Below are 12670 nucleotides of genomic sequence, written 5' to 3'. Positions count from 1 at the left end.
GTGGCACATGCCTGTAGTCCCAGCTACTTGGGGTGGAGCTGAGGTAGGAGGATCACTTGAGCCTGGAAGACAAAGGCTGCTGTAAGCTCTGAACATGCCATTGCACTCCAGCCTGGGCAACAAGAGAGAAACTGAGAAACTCCGTCTCCAAAAAAAAAAAACAATTTTAATATGTATACCACTATACACCCATTAAAATGGCTAAAATCCAAAACATTGACACCACTAAATGCTGGTGAAGATGTGGAGTAACAGGAACTTTCATTCATTGCTGATGGGAATGTAAAATGGTATAGTCACTTTGAATATAGTTTGATAGTTTCTTACAAAACTAAACATACTCCTACCATATGATCTAGTAATTGCGCTCCTTGATATTTATCCAGAGGAGGTGAAAAGTCATGCACTGGAATGTTTATAGCAGCTTTATTCATAACTGCTCAAACTTGGAAGCAACCAAAATGTCTTCAGGTGAATGTCTGATAAACAACATGTGGTATATCCATAGAATAGAGTATTACTCACCAATGAAAAGAAACAACCTATCAAGCCACAAAAAGACATGAAGAAACCTGAAATGCATATCATTTAGTGAAAGAAGCCAATCTGAAAAAGCTACACACTGTACATCCAACTATATGATATTCTGGAAAAGACAAAACTATGGAGATAGTATAAAAGATCAGTGGTTGCCAGTGGTTCAGCAGAGGGGGGTGAGAGCACAGGGGTTTCTAGAGCAGTGAAACTATTTTATATAATTGTGTACTGGCAGATATACATCATCATACATTTGTCAAAATCCATAGATTGCTCAACAGAGTGAAATGTAATGTAAACTATGGACTTTAGGCCAGCCAGAGTGGTTCACAGCTGTAATTCCAACACTTTGGGAGACTGAGACAGGAGGATTGCTTGAGCCCAGGAGTTTGAGGCTATAGCAAGTTATGATGACGCCACTGCATTCTGGCCTGTGCAACACTGTGAGACCCTACCTCTAAAAAATAATAATAAAATAGAAATAGAAATAAACTCAGGAATTTGGTTAATAATAATGTATCAAGTTGGCTCATCAGTTGTAAGGGATGTACTACACTAATGCAAGATGTTAATAACAGAAGTTGTGGGAGAGAGTAAGGGGTATATGGAAACTCTCTGTACTTTCCACATAATTTTTCTGTAAAACTAACACTGCTCTAAAATATAGTCTAGGCTGGGTGCGGTGGCTCACGCCTATAATCACAGCACTTTGGGAGTGGTGGGCGGATCACTTGAGGTCAAGAGTTCGAGACCAGCCTGGCTAACATAAAACCCCGTCTCTACTAAAAATACAAAAACTAGCCGGGCGTTGTGGCGGGTGGGTGCCTGTAATCCCAGCTACTTGGGAGGCTGAGGCAGGAGAATCACTTGAACACAGGAGGTGGAGGTTGCAGTGAGCCAACATCACACCACTGCACTCAGCCTGGGTGACAGAGCTAGACTCCGTCTCAAAAATAAAATAAAATAATAATAATAATAAAGTCTATTAATTTTTAAAATATATTAATTGGGGCCGGGCGCGGTGGCTCAAGCCTGTAATCCTAGCACTTTGGGAGGCCGAGNTTAGAATTTTCAGCTTTTCTGCTCTAGTTTCTCCCCATCTTTGTGGTTTTATCTACCTTTGGTCTTTGATGATGGTGACGTACAAATGAGGTTCTGTTGTGGATGTCATTTCCATTTGTTTGCTTTCCTTCTAACAGTCAGGACGCTCAGCTGCAGGTCTGTTGGAGTTTGCTGGAGGTCCACTCCAGACCTGTTTGCCTGGGTATCACCAGCGGAGGCTGCAGGGCAGCAAATATTGTAGAATGGCAAATGTTGCTACTTGATCCTTCCTCTGGAAGCTTCGTCTCAGAAGGGCACCCAGCTGTATGAGGTGTCCGTCAGTCTCCCAGTTAGGCTACTCGGGGGTCAGGGACACACTTGAGGAGGCAGTCTGTCCATTCTCAGATCTCAAACTCCATGCTGGGAGAACCAACACTCTCTTCAAAGCTGTCAGACAGGGACGTTTAAGTCTGCAGAAGTTTCTGTTGCCTTTTGTCGAGCTATGCTCTGCCCCCGGAGGTGGAGTCTACAGGGGCAGGCCAGCTTCCTTGAGCTGTGGTGGGCTCCACCCAGTTCGAACTTCCTGGCCACTTTGTTTCCCAACTCAAGCCTAAGCAATGGCGGACACCCCTCCCCCAGCCTCGCTGCCACCTTGCAGTTTGATCTCAGACTGCTGTGCTAGCAGTGAGCAAGGCTCCGTGGACATGGGACCCTCTGAGCCAGGTGCAGGATATAATCTCCTGGTGTGCCATTTGCTAAGGCCACTGGAAAAGCGCAGTATTACGGTGGGAGTGTCCTGATTTTCCGGGTACCATCTGTCACGGCTTCTCTTTGCTAGGAAAGGGAATTCCCCAACCCCTTGGGCTTCCCTGGTGAGGTGATGCCCTGCCCTGCTCCATGGGCTGCACCCACTGTCTGACAAGCCCCAGTGAGATGAACCTGGTACCTCAGTTGGAAATGCAGAAATCACCCATCTTCTGCGTCACTCACCCTGGGAGCTGCAGACTGGAGCTGTTCCTATTTGGCCATCTTGGAACCTCCTCCTAAAATAGCAGTTTTAAGGAAACTCAGTGATCTCTAAGATAACACAGAAAAGCAATTCATAAATTACTTGAATTCATAACTCTTTGTTAAAATAAAGAGATTGAAGTTTAAAAAAAAATCAAAGAAATATTGGAACTGAGAAATATATTCCCTGCATTAGAAACTCTCAAAGACATAATAGATCAAGCAGAGGAAGGAATCAGCAAGCTCACAGACAGGCTATTTGAAAATATACAGTCAGAGGAGAAAAAGAAAAAAGAATGAAAAGAATGAAGATTGCCTGCAAGACAAAGAAAATTACCTCAAAAGACCAAATCTAATAATCATTGATGTTCAAGAAGAAGTTGAACAAGAGCAAGGGGTAGAAAGCATATTCAAATAAATAATAACAGAAAACTTTCTAAAACTTGAGAAAGAGACAAATAGCATGATACTGAAAAGTAAGAGAACAACAGAGTTGACCAAAATAAGACTATTCCAAGTCATATAATAATCAAACTCTCAAAGGGTAAAGACAAACTCTCAAAGGGTAAAAGCAGCAAGAGATGAGAAGCAAATAACACATAAAGGAGCTCCAATTCATCTGGCAACAGACATCTCAACAGAAACCATACAGACCGGGAGGGAGTGGCATGACATTTTCAAAGTGCTGAAAGAAAAAAACTCATCCAAGAATACTGTGTCAAGCAAAGTTATTCTTCAAATATGAGGGAGAGATCAAGTCTTTCTTGGACAAACAAAATTCTGAGAGAATTTACTACCACCTGACCTGTTTTACAAGAAATGCTAAAGGGAGTTCTTCAATGTGAAAACAAAACAAAACAAAACAAAACATTGACATGCAAAAAGAAAGCACTTAAACATATAAAACCCACTGGTAACATTAACTACATGGACAAATCCAGAATACTCTAATACTGTAATTGGGATATGTAATCCTCTCATAACTCTAGTATAGAGCCCAAAAGACAAAACTATTAAAACTAGCAATAGCAATGTGTTAAGAGATAGGCAATATAAAAACGTGTAATTTGAGATGACAAAGTCAAAATTTGGAGGGGATAGAGTTAAAGTATAGTTTTTTTCATTTTTTTCTTTGTTGCTATTTTCTTTGTCATCTAAGATGTAATCTCTTTAAAATAACTCGTTATAACTATAAGATGTTTTTTGTAAGCTTCATGGTAACCACAATGCGAAAACCTACAACAGATTCACTAAAAATTAATAACAGGAAATTAAAACCTACTACCAGAGTAAACCACTTACCCACAAAGGAAGACAGTAAGAAAGGAAAAAAACAGAAGAGAGGAACTAAAAAAAAAACAAAAAACAGAAAACAAGCAACAAAATGGCAGTAGTAATTACTTATACATAATAACGTTGAATGTAAATGGACTAAATTCTTCAATAGAAAGGCATAGAGTGGCTGAATTGATAAAGAAATAAGACCTAATTATACACTGTCTTCAAGAAACCCACTTCACCCATAAAGACACACATAGAATAAAAGTGAAGGATTGGAAAAAGATATTCTGTACAACTGGAAACCAAAAAAGAGCAGGAATAACTGTACTTAGATTTAAAAATGGACTACAAATCAAAGACTGTAAAAAGGACAAAAAAGGTCATGGTATAATGACAAAATGCTCAATTCAGCAAGAGGATATAATAATTTTAAGTATCTGTACAAATAACACCAGAGCTCCCAAGTATGTAAAGCAAACATTAATAGTTCCAAAGGGAGGGATAGACTGCAATATGATAACAGCAGAGGACTTCAACACCCCACTCTCAGTAATGGACAGATCATCCAGACAGAAAATCAACAAAGAAATGTTAGATTTGAATACACACTAGATCAAATAGGCTTAATTGACATTTACTACAATAAAATACACATTCTTTTTTTTTTTTATTGGCAACTTAGAATGCAAAGTATTTTATTTTTAAATTTTTTAAATCTGAAAACAAGCTAGCCTACATTAAATAATACAGTTTCCAAAGCTGAACGTGCTCACTTGGAGCTCAGTTTTCTGCTTGAAACACAACTTCCTAACACTCCTAGGTGGGAACACTACTGTTGGATGATCTGTGATCAGATGAACTGATCCATCTCAGTTGGTAACATCCCTTTTTTTTCCTTGGTAAGAGTTTTAAAATTCTAGAATAGATGCATTTTTCTAGTTTTACACTGACAATTTCATCCCGAACGTCTCCTGGGAGGCATAGACCATGTACAGAAATCCATCTTCATCCTTCTCACTCTCATACACCGCTGAGATTGGTGTGGAGACGCTGACCATGCTGTGGCCTTCACCAAAAGGAAGAAGGCTTGATTAGCATTGAGCTGTAAGCGCCTTCTAATTATCTTGATGAGCTCACTCACGTTGACATGGTCAGGTACAAGGAACTTTGTTTTATCCAGGACAGGAAGCTGCTTCTCACCCTTGTATCCTTCTGTTATCACTGGGATTTTGGTTGGATGCTGCTCTCGAATAAGTCGGACATCTTCTCTTTGTTGGAAGGTGCGGCGCTGCCTGAAGGTCTTCTCCGACAGCATGGTGCAGGGATCTGGGCGGCGGCGGCGACGACGGCGACGATGACACGAGGGTCCCGGCGGCTCCTGGGGGCAGGGGCGGCGGCGGCTGCGGCAGCGAATCCCAATTTTTTTTTTTTTTTTAAAGAGAGATAGGGTCTCACTATGTGGTCTAGGCTGGTCTGAAACTCCTGCCTTCAAGTGGTCCTCAACCTCCCAAAGTGCTGAGATTCCAGGCAGGAGCCACTGCCTCTGGCCTCAGGACCCCTTTACACCTTTAAATACTGAGGACTCCAAAAAGCTTTTGTTTACAAAGGTTACATCTATTAGAAGTTATCTATTAGAAATTATATGTATTAGACATTAAAATTGAGGGGTTTTCTGTTTGTTTGTTTGTTTGTTTTGAGATAGGGTCACACTCTGTGACCCCGGCTGGAGTGCAGTGGCATCATCACAGCTCACTGCAGCCTCAACTTCCCAGGCTCAAAACAATCCTCAGCCTCCTGAGTAGCTGGGACTATAAGCACACGCCACCATAACCGGCTAATTTTTGTATTTTTTATAGAGATGGGGGTCTCCTTATATTGCTGAGGCTGGTCTTGAACTCCTGGCCTCAAGCGATCCTCCTGCCTTAGCCTCTCAAAGGGCTGGGATTACCAGTGTGAGCCACAGTGCCTGGCCAAAAATGAGAAATTTTAAAAATATTTATCAATTAATTAAAATATAAACTTACTGCATACTAACATAAATAACATTTTATGAAAGGTAACTATTTTGGCCGGACACGGTGGCTCACGCCTGTAATCCCTGTTACTTAGGAGGCTGAGGCAGGAGACTCACTTGAACCCAGGAGGTGGAGGATGCGCTGAGATCGTGCCACTGCACTCCAGCCTGGGCAACAGAGCGAGACTCCATCTCAAAAAAAAAAAAAGAAAAAAAGAAGGTTAGTTTTTTCATACTCAGGAGGCTGAGGCAGGAGAATCACTTGAACCCGGGAGGCAGAGGCTGCAGGGAGTTGAGATGGCAATACTGAACTCCAGCACAGGCAACAGAGAGATTCTGTCTTCAAAAAAAAAAAGTAACTCTTTTTCAAAACAAAAAACAGTTAGTGGAAAGAGTAGCACTGTTCAAAGTTTAGGAAATCTCTCAAATGTCTGGCTTAATAGAAGACAGCTGGATTCTCGTAACTGTTTTTGCATTCAATCTGTTGTAATATGTTGCTTTGGTTGAATACATGAGGAAAATTTGACTTCACATAGATACACTAGTTGAAAAATGGAGGAATTTTTTTTTTTTTTTTTTTTTTTTGAGACAGAATCTCACTCTATCACCAAGGCTGGAGTGCAGCAGCATGATTTTGGCTCACTGCAGCCTCAACTTCCTAGGTAGCTGGGACTACAGGTGAGCACCACCACACCTGGCTCATTTTTTGTATTTTTTGTAGAGATGGGGTTTGGCCATGTCGCCCAGGTTGGTATCAAACTCCTGGGCTCAAGCACTCAGCCCGCTTCAACCTCCCAAAGTGCTGGGATTACATGCATGATTCTGTAACATCATGCATCGGTCATGTGGAAAACACTGTTTCAGAGATATGCAGACCTTCCAAATGTTGGTGCATTTCATTATACACTATATTTGTCACCATCAAAAACTATATTCATTAATATTAGAAAACTGTCAGACTCACAGTGGTGGATACAAGCTTTCTCAAATTCTGATTTTTACTCTAAAGCTCAAATTTTATCATTGGTAACAAATACTGTCAGTTGCTTTCCCTGAACAGACAACTTCCCTTCTTTCATTTTTGAGAAAATATCTGCCAATATCTCAGTTGGTTTATCAGTCATTCTTTCTTTCTTTCTTTTTTTTTTTTTTTTTTTGACGCGGAGTCTCGCTCTGTCGCCCGGGATGGAGTACTGTGGCCGCATCTCAGCTCACTGCAAGCTCTGCCTCCGGGTTCACGCCATTCTCCTGCCTCAGCCTCCCGAGGAGCTGGGAGTACAGGCGCCCGCCACCTCGACCGGCTAGTTTTTATTGTTTTTTTTTTTTTTTTTTTTTTTTTTGAGACGGAGTCTGGGCTCTCGTCACCCAGGCTGGAGTGGGCGGTGGCCGGATCTCAGCTCACTGGCAAGCCTCCGCCTCCGGGTTTACGCCAATTCTCCTGCCTCCGCTCCCAAGTAGCTGGGACTAGCAGGCGCCCGCCACCTCGCCCAGTCTAGTGTTTTTGTATTTTTAGTAGAGACGGGGTTTCACGTGTTAGCCAGGATGGTCTCGATCTCCTGACCCTCGTGATCCGCCCGTCTCGCGCGCTCCCAAACGGTGCCTGGGATTACAGGCTTGAGCCACCGCGCCCGGCCTCTTTCACTTTTTTTTTTGAGACCAGAGTCTCACTCTGCGCCTAGGCCTGGAGTGCAGTGGCATGATATTGCGTTCACTTGCAAACCTCCACCTCCCAGGTTCCCGCAATTCCTCCCTGCCTCAGTCTCCTGAGTAGCTGGGATTACAGGGGCTAGCCCGCCACACAACGGCTAATTTTTGGTATTTTAGTAGAGATGGGGTTTCACCATGTTGGACCAGGCTGGTCTTGAACTCCTGACCCTGGTGATCCGCCTGCCTCAGCGGTCCAAAGTGCTGGGATTACAGGCGTGAGCCCACCATGCCCAGCCTTCATTCTTTCAAGTAAGAATGGTGTTTTTCATGGAAAGAAAGCATCCAGTATGACATCACTAACTTAGTTCCACATGCTTTTCCTTACCACTGTGATACTTCTTTATTAGCAGATTATTCAGAGAGTCCTCGAGGGTGGAGAACCATGAAATTAAACATTGCTTACTGTTGTCATCATGGACAATCCTAAGTGAAATCAGTGTTCTTTGATTTAACTGGCAAGTCAGCCATCAAACACAAATAACTTATCTATGAAAATAGTTTTGATCTAGGACCCCCAGGAGTCTATGGACTACACTGAAAATTGCTGCTAATAGGCTGGGCCGAGTGGCTCCATCCCTGGTAATCCCACCAAGGACGGCTAAGCAGGGAAGACTGCATGAGGCCTGGGTATTTGATACCAGCCTGGCCATATGGCAAGACACCATTTCTAAAGGAACGAAGGAAGGCGGAGAGAGAGAGGGAGGGAGAGGTGAGAGGAAACCACTGTTGCAATAGACGAACTCAATAGAAGCACCAATAAGCAACCCATCCATGAGAACAATACCAAAAAACAAATATCCCTCCCCCCACTTTGCCCAAAGGGGTCAAGGGAGTTTAGAAAAAGTTTTTTGTGTCTTGGCATGCAATTAAAGGTATATGCATCTATGTTCTGCATGTATACATACAAAGCAACTGTGAATAAAATAAATAATAGGTAACCAGCTGTCTTGGAAAGGGGGTTCATAATCAAAGTAAGGTAAGCCTTTAAAAAATTGGGGATTGGTTGGGCATGGTGGCCTCACACCTATAATCCCAGCACTTTGGGAGGCCGAAGTGGGTGGATCACGAGGTCAAGAGATCGGAGACCACCCATGGCCAACATCGGTGAAACCCACCATCTCTACCAAAAATACAAAAAGTTAGCTGTGCGTGGTGCACACGTCGGTTAGTCCCAACTACTCGGGAGGTTGAGGCAGGAGAATCACTTGAAACCGGGAGGCCGGGCCGGGCGCCGGTGGCTTCCAAGCCTCGTATCGCCAGCACTCCTGGGAGGCCGAGACGGGCGGATCACGAGGTTCAGGAGATCCGAGACCATCCTGGCTAACACGGTGAAACCCCGTCTTCTAACTAAAAATACAAAAACTAAAGCCCGGGCGAGGTGGCGGGACCTGTAGTCCCAGCTACTCGGAGGCTGAGGCCAGGAGAATGGCGGGTAAACCCGGAGGCGGAGCCTTGCAGTGAGCTGAGATTCTGGCCACTGCACCTCCAGTCCGGGCGTACAGAGCGGACTGCCGCCTGCAAAAAAAAAAAAAAAAAAAAAAAAAGAAACCGGGAGGCGGTAGTTGCAGTGAGTAGAGATCATGCCATTGCACTCCAGCCTGGCAACAGAGCAAGACTCCATCTCAAAAAAAAAAAAAAAACAAACGGCCGGGCACGGTGGCTCGCTCATACCTGTAATTCCAGCACTTTGGGAGGCCAAGTTGGGCGGATCACAAGGTCAGGAGATGGAGACCATCCTGGCTAACACAGTGAAGCCCCGCCTCTACTAAAAATACAACAAATTAGCTGGGTGTTGTGATGGGCGCCTGTAGTCCCAGCTACTCGGGAGGCTGAGGCAGGAGAATGGCATGAACCCAGGAGGCCGAGCTTGCAGTGAGACTCTGTCTCAAAAAAAAAAAAAAATTGGGGGTTTGTGGATTTGTGGGGGGTACAATTCGTGCCTGTCCAAGTGACAGATTCATTTAATTGTCCCCAAGTTAATGTTTAAGTGCAATGGGGTAAAACATGCACTCTGTTAACTAAAAAGCCACATTTCCAAATAGTATACACATTATGATTAAAACATTAAAAACATACGTGTACAGATTTATTCATATAAGCACAAAAACAAATGTCAGAATATTCATTGCAATTCATTCATTCTTTGGAAACTGACTTAAAATAAGGTTCCTGTTGGCTTCTTCCTGAGACACAGCCAACTCTAATTTGCCACCCAGGCGAATCATCTATGCCTATCACTAGGAAATCAAATTTATGATACGCATAGCCTAGAATAATACTATGTAGTTTTATGTAGTTTTGGGTTTTTTTTTTTTTTTTTTTTTTTGAGACAGAATCTCGCTCTGTCGCCCAGGCTGGAGTGCAGTGGTGTAATCTCAGCTCAATGCAACCTCCGCCTCCAGGGTTCAAGTGATTCTCCCACCTCAGCCTCCTGAGTAGCTGTGATCACAGGCACATACTACCACACCTGGCTAATTTTACTATGTAGACTTTTTAAACATGAGGTATATATACATGTATTCGCATTAAGTATTCTCTAAGATAAAGTGACAAAAAGCAAAATACAGAGTTTGGTGTATTTGCTGCTATCTATGGAAGGAAGAAAACACCCAGAGAATAACATGTTTGCATGCACACACATGAAGTAACTCAGGAAAAATAAATAGTAGGTAACTAGCTGTCCCTGGGAAAGAGTTCCAAGGATAAGGTGCAGACTAATTTTCCACTTACTACGTATCTTTTGTACTGATTCGTTTGAAAATGTACTCTAAAATTTTGGTATTACAATAAACAAAACTGGAGTCTAGAACTGAATGACAAAACTGATACATTCTTACTACAAATCTGTGGTTAAGATTAGCACTAATCTTTCCTAGGCAAAGGGGAAAAAGTTTAACCCAAAGACTGTATGGATCTTCTCTACCCTCCGTCCCAGTCTCATTCCCATTACTTAGAAAATATTCTCACTGGGTATAGAGGTATGTACTCCCATTGGAAAACTTAGGGTAACCATCCATGGAATCTATGGGGCACTGCTGACCTGGGATATTTCTACAGAAACAGGATTTTTTTGTTGTTGTTGTTGTTGTTTTGAGACAGAGTCTTGCTCTGCCGCCCAGGCTGGAGGGCAATAGCGCGATCTCAGCTCACTGCCAAGCTCCACCTCCTGGGTTCACACCATTCTCCTGCCTCGGCCTCCCGAGTAGCTGGGACTACAGGTGCCTGCCACCACGCCCAGCTAATTTATTGTATTTTTAGTAGAGACGGGGTTTCACCGTGTTAGCCAGGATGGTCTCCATCTCCCGACCTCGTGATCCGCCTGCCTCGGCCTCCCAAAGTGCTGGGATTACAGGCGTGAGCCACCGTGCCCGGACAATAAACTTTCTTTTTTAGAGTAGTTTTAGGTTCACAGCAAAATTGAGTAGAAAGTACAGAGATTCCCATACACCCCCTGTACCCATCACACACACAACCTCCCCTACTGTCAAAATCCTGCACCAATTTGAGAACCAGAAATTTTAGGTGGTTCTATGAACTAGGACTCTTCAATACAGTAAGTAGGACCCTCAAGTGTCTCACTGCTTCTAGCCACACGCAAACCATTCATTTATTCATTAGAACAGAAATGGAAAATAACACATGGGATTAAGGATGAGTATTAATTATTCCTTTTTTTCTTTTTTTTTTTTTTTTTGAGACGGAGTTTCACTCATTTCCCAGGCTGGAGTGCAATGGCACAATCTCTCACTGCAACCTCCGCTTCCCGGGTTCAAGTGATTCTCCTGCCTCGGACTCCCAAGTAGCTGGGATTACAGGCACCTGCCACCACACCTGGCTAATTTTTGTATTTTTAGTAGAAATGGGGTTTCACTAGCTTGGTCAGGCTGGTCTCGAACTCCTGACCTCAGGTGATCCACCCGCCTCAGCCTTCCAAAGTACTGGGATTACAGGCGTGAGCCCCTGCACCCGGAGAGATTATTCTTAATTAATTATTTCTGGCTCCAGAATGCTTCAATTATTCCACCTACCCCTATGTATAAGCATTACGACCCTAATTATGCTTGTTTTTGTTTTTTGGTTGGTTGGTTGAGACAGAATCTCTGTTGCCCAGGCCGGAGTGCAGTGGCAAGATCTCGACTCACTGCAACCTCTGCCTCCCAGGTTCAAGCGATTCTCGTGCTTTAGCCTCCAGAATAGCTGGGATTACAGGTACGTGTCACCACACCCAGCTAGTTTTTTGTATTTTCAGTAGAGACAGGATTTTGCCCTGTTGGCAAGGCTAGTCTTGAACTCCTGACCTCAAGCGATCCACACGCCTTGGCCTCCCAAAGTGCTGGGATTACAGGTGTGAGCCATCACTCCCGGCCTCCTAATTATGTTTTATTTTGGTTAATGTTTCAATAAATGTGCTTTCCCTAAATATACTGATGAAAAGAGGCCCAAATGCAAAACTGATGTGTCAGAGAAAGTCAGTCTGAGATGAAATATTTATTATGTTTAAATCACAAGTAGAAAAAAATTCAAAGGCCGACTATTTTAATGCTAACCCAATGTGACATTGCACTTTATTTGGTTTATGGGAGAGACAATTACACAGCTAACACCTGGGTTTTCAAGATTACATTGTGGGAGGAGAAGGGGAAAACAAGAAAAGTCTAATGCTTTTAGATTCTGTCAGAAAAAGTGTTTGCTAAAAAGCAAAACAAAATGAAGATGAGAAAAAAATGTGAAAAACATGCATTTTAGGAAGCTTTCACTGAAGCAGGTGCTCAAGTTCACACTCAAATCTTCCAACTCTCATAATAAGAATGAGAGGTCAGAATACCACAAACTAATCACATCAGTCAAACAAAGCGGGAAACAGGTGGCTGACACCAGATTCGGCAGGGTTTTCCTAAATTGGGTTTACCTTTGCTAATCCACATCAGTTTTCAGAAATGGCTTCTACAAAAACTACCCAAACATCCCCCTAATAATTTGCACTCCTCCTCCACAGCAGGGAAGCCAAGCCGTTTATTTCCCAGAAGGTTTACTTTCTCTTTCAAGCTCTACTGGCTTCTTCCTGCCCCCCCCCACCCCCCC

At 43.2% G+C, this 12670-nt stretch overlaps 1 protein-coding gene and 1 pseudogene across 1 annotated transcript in view; both read right to left on the bottom strand.

Moving 5' to 3' along the window:
* Positions 1-12670, bottom strand: part of STAT3 (signal transducer and activator of transcription 3) — a 97582-nt gene that overhangs the window by 73947 nt on the left and 10965 nt on the right.
* On the bottom strand, positions 4546-5333 carry LOC108518336 (microtubule-associated proteins 1A/1B light chain 3B pseudogene; annotated as a pseudogene).

This window comes from Rhinopithecus bieti, unplaced genomic scaffold (assembly GCF_001698545.2).
Source record: "Rhinopithecus bieti isolate Rb0 unplaced genomic scaffold, ASM169854v2 scaffold_44695, whole genome shotgun sequence".
NCBI classification, from domain to species: domain Eukaryota; kingdom Metazoa; phylum Chordata; class Mammalia; order Primates; family Cercopithecidae; genus Rhinopithecus; species Rhinopithecus bieti.
The sequence above is the reverse complement of the archived record's forward strand: the minus strand, read 5'-3'. Positions and strand labels throughout refer to the sequence as shown.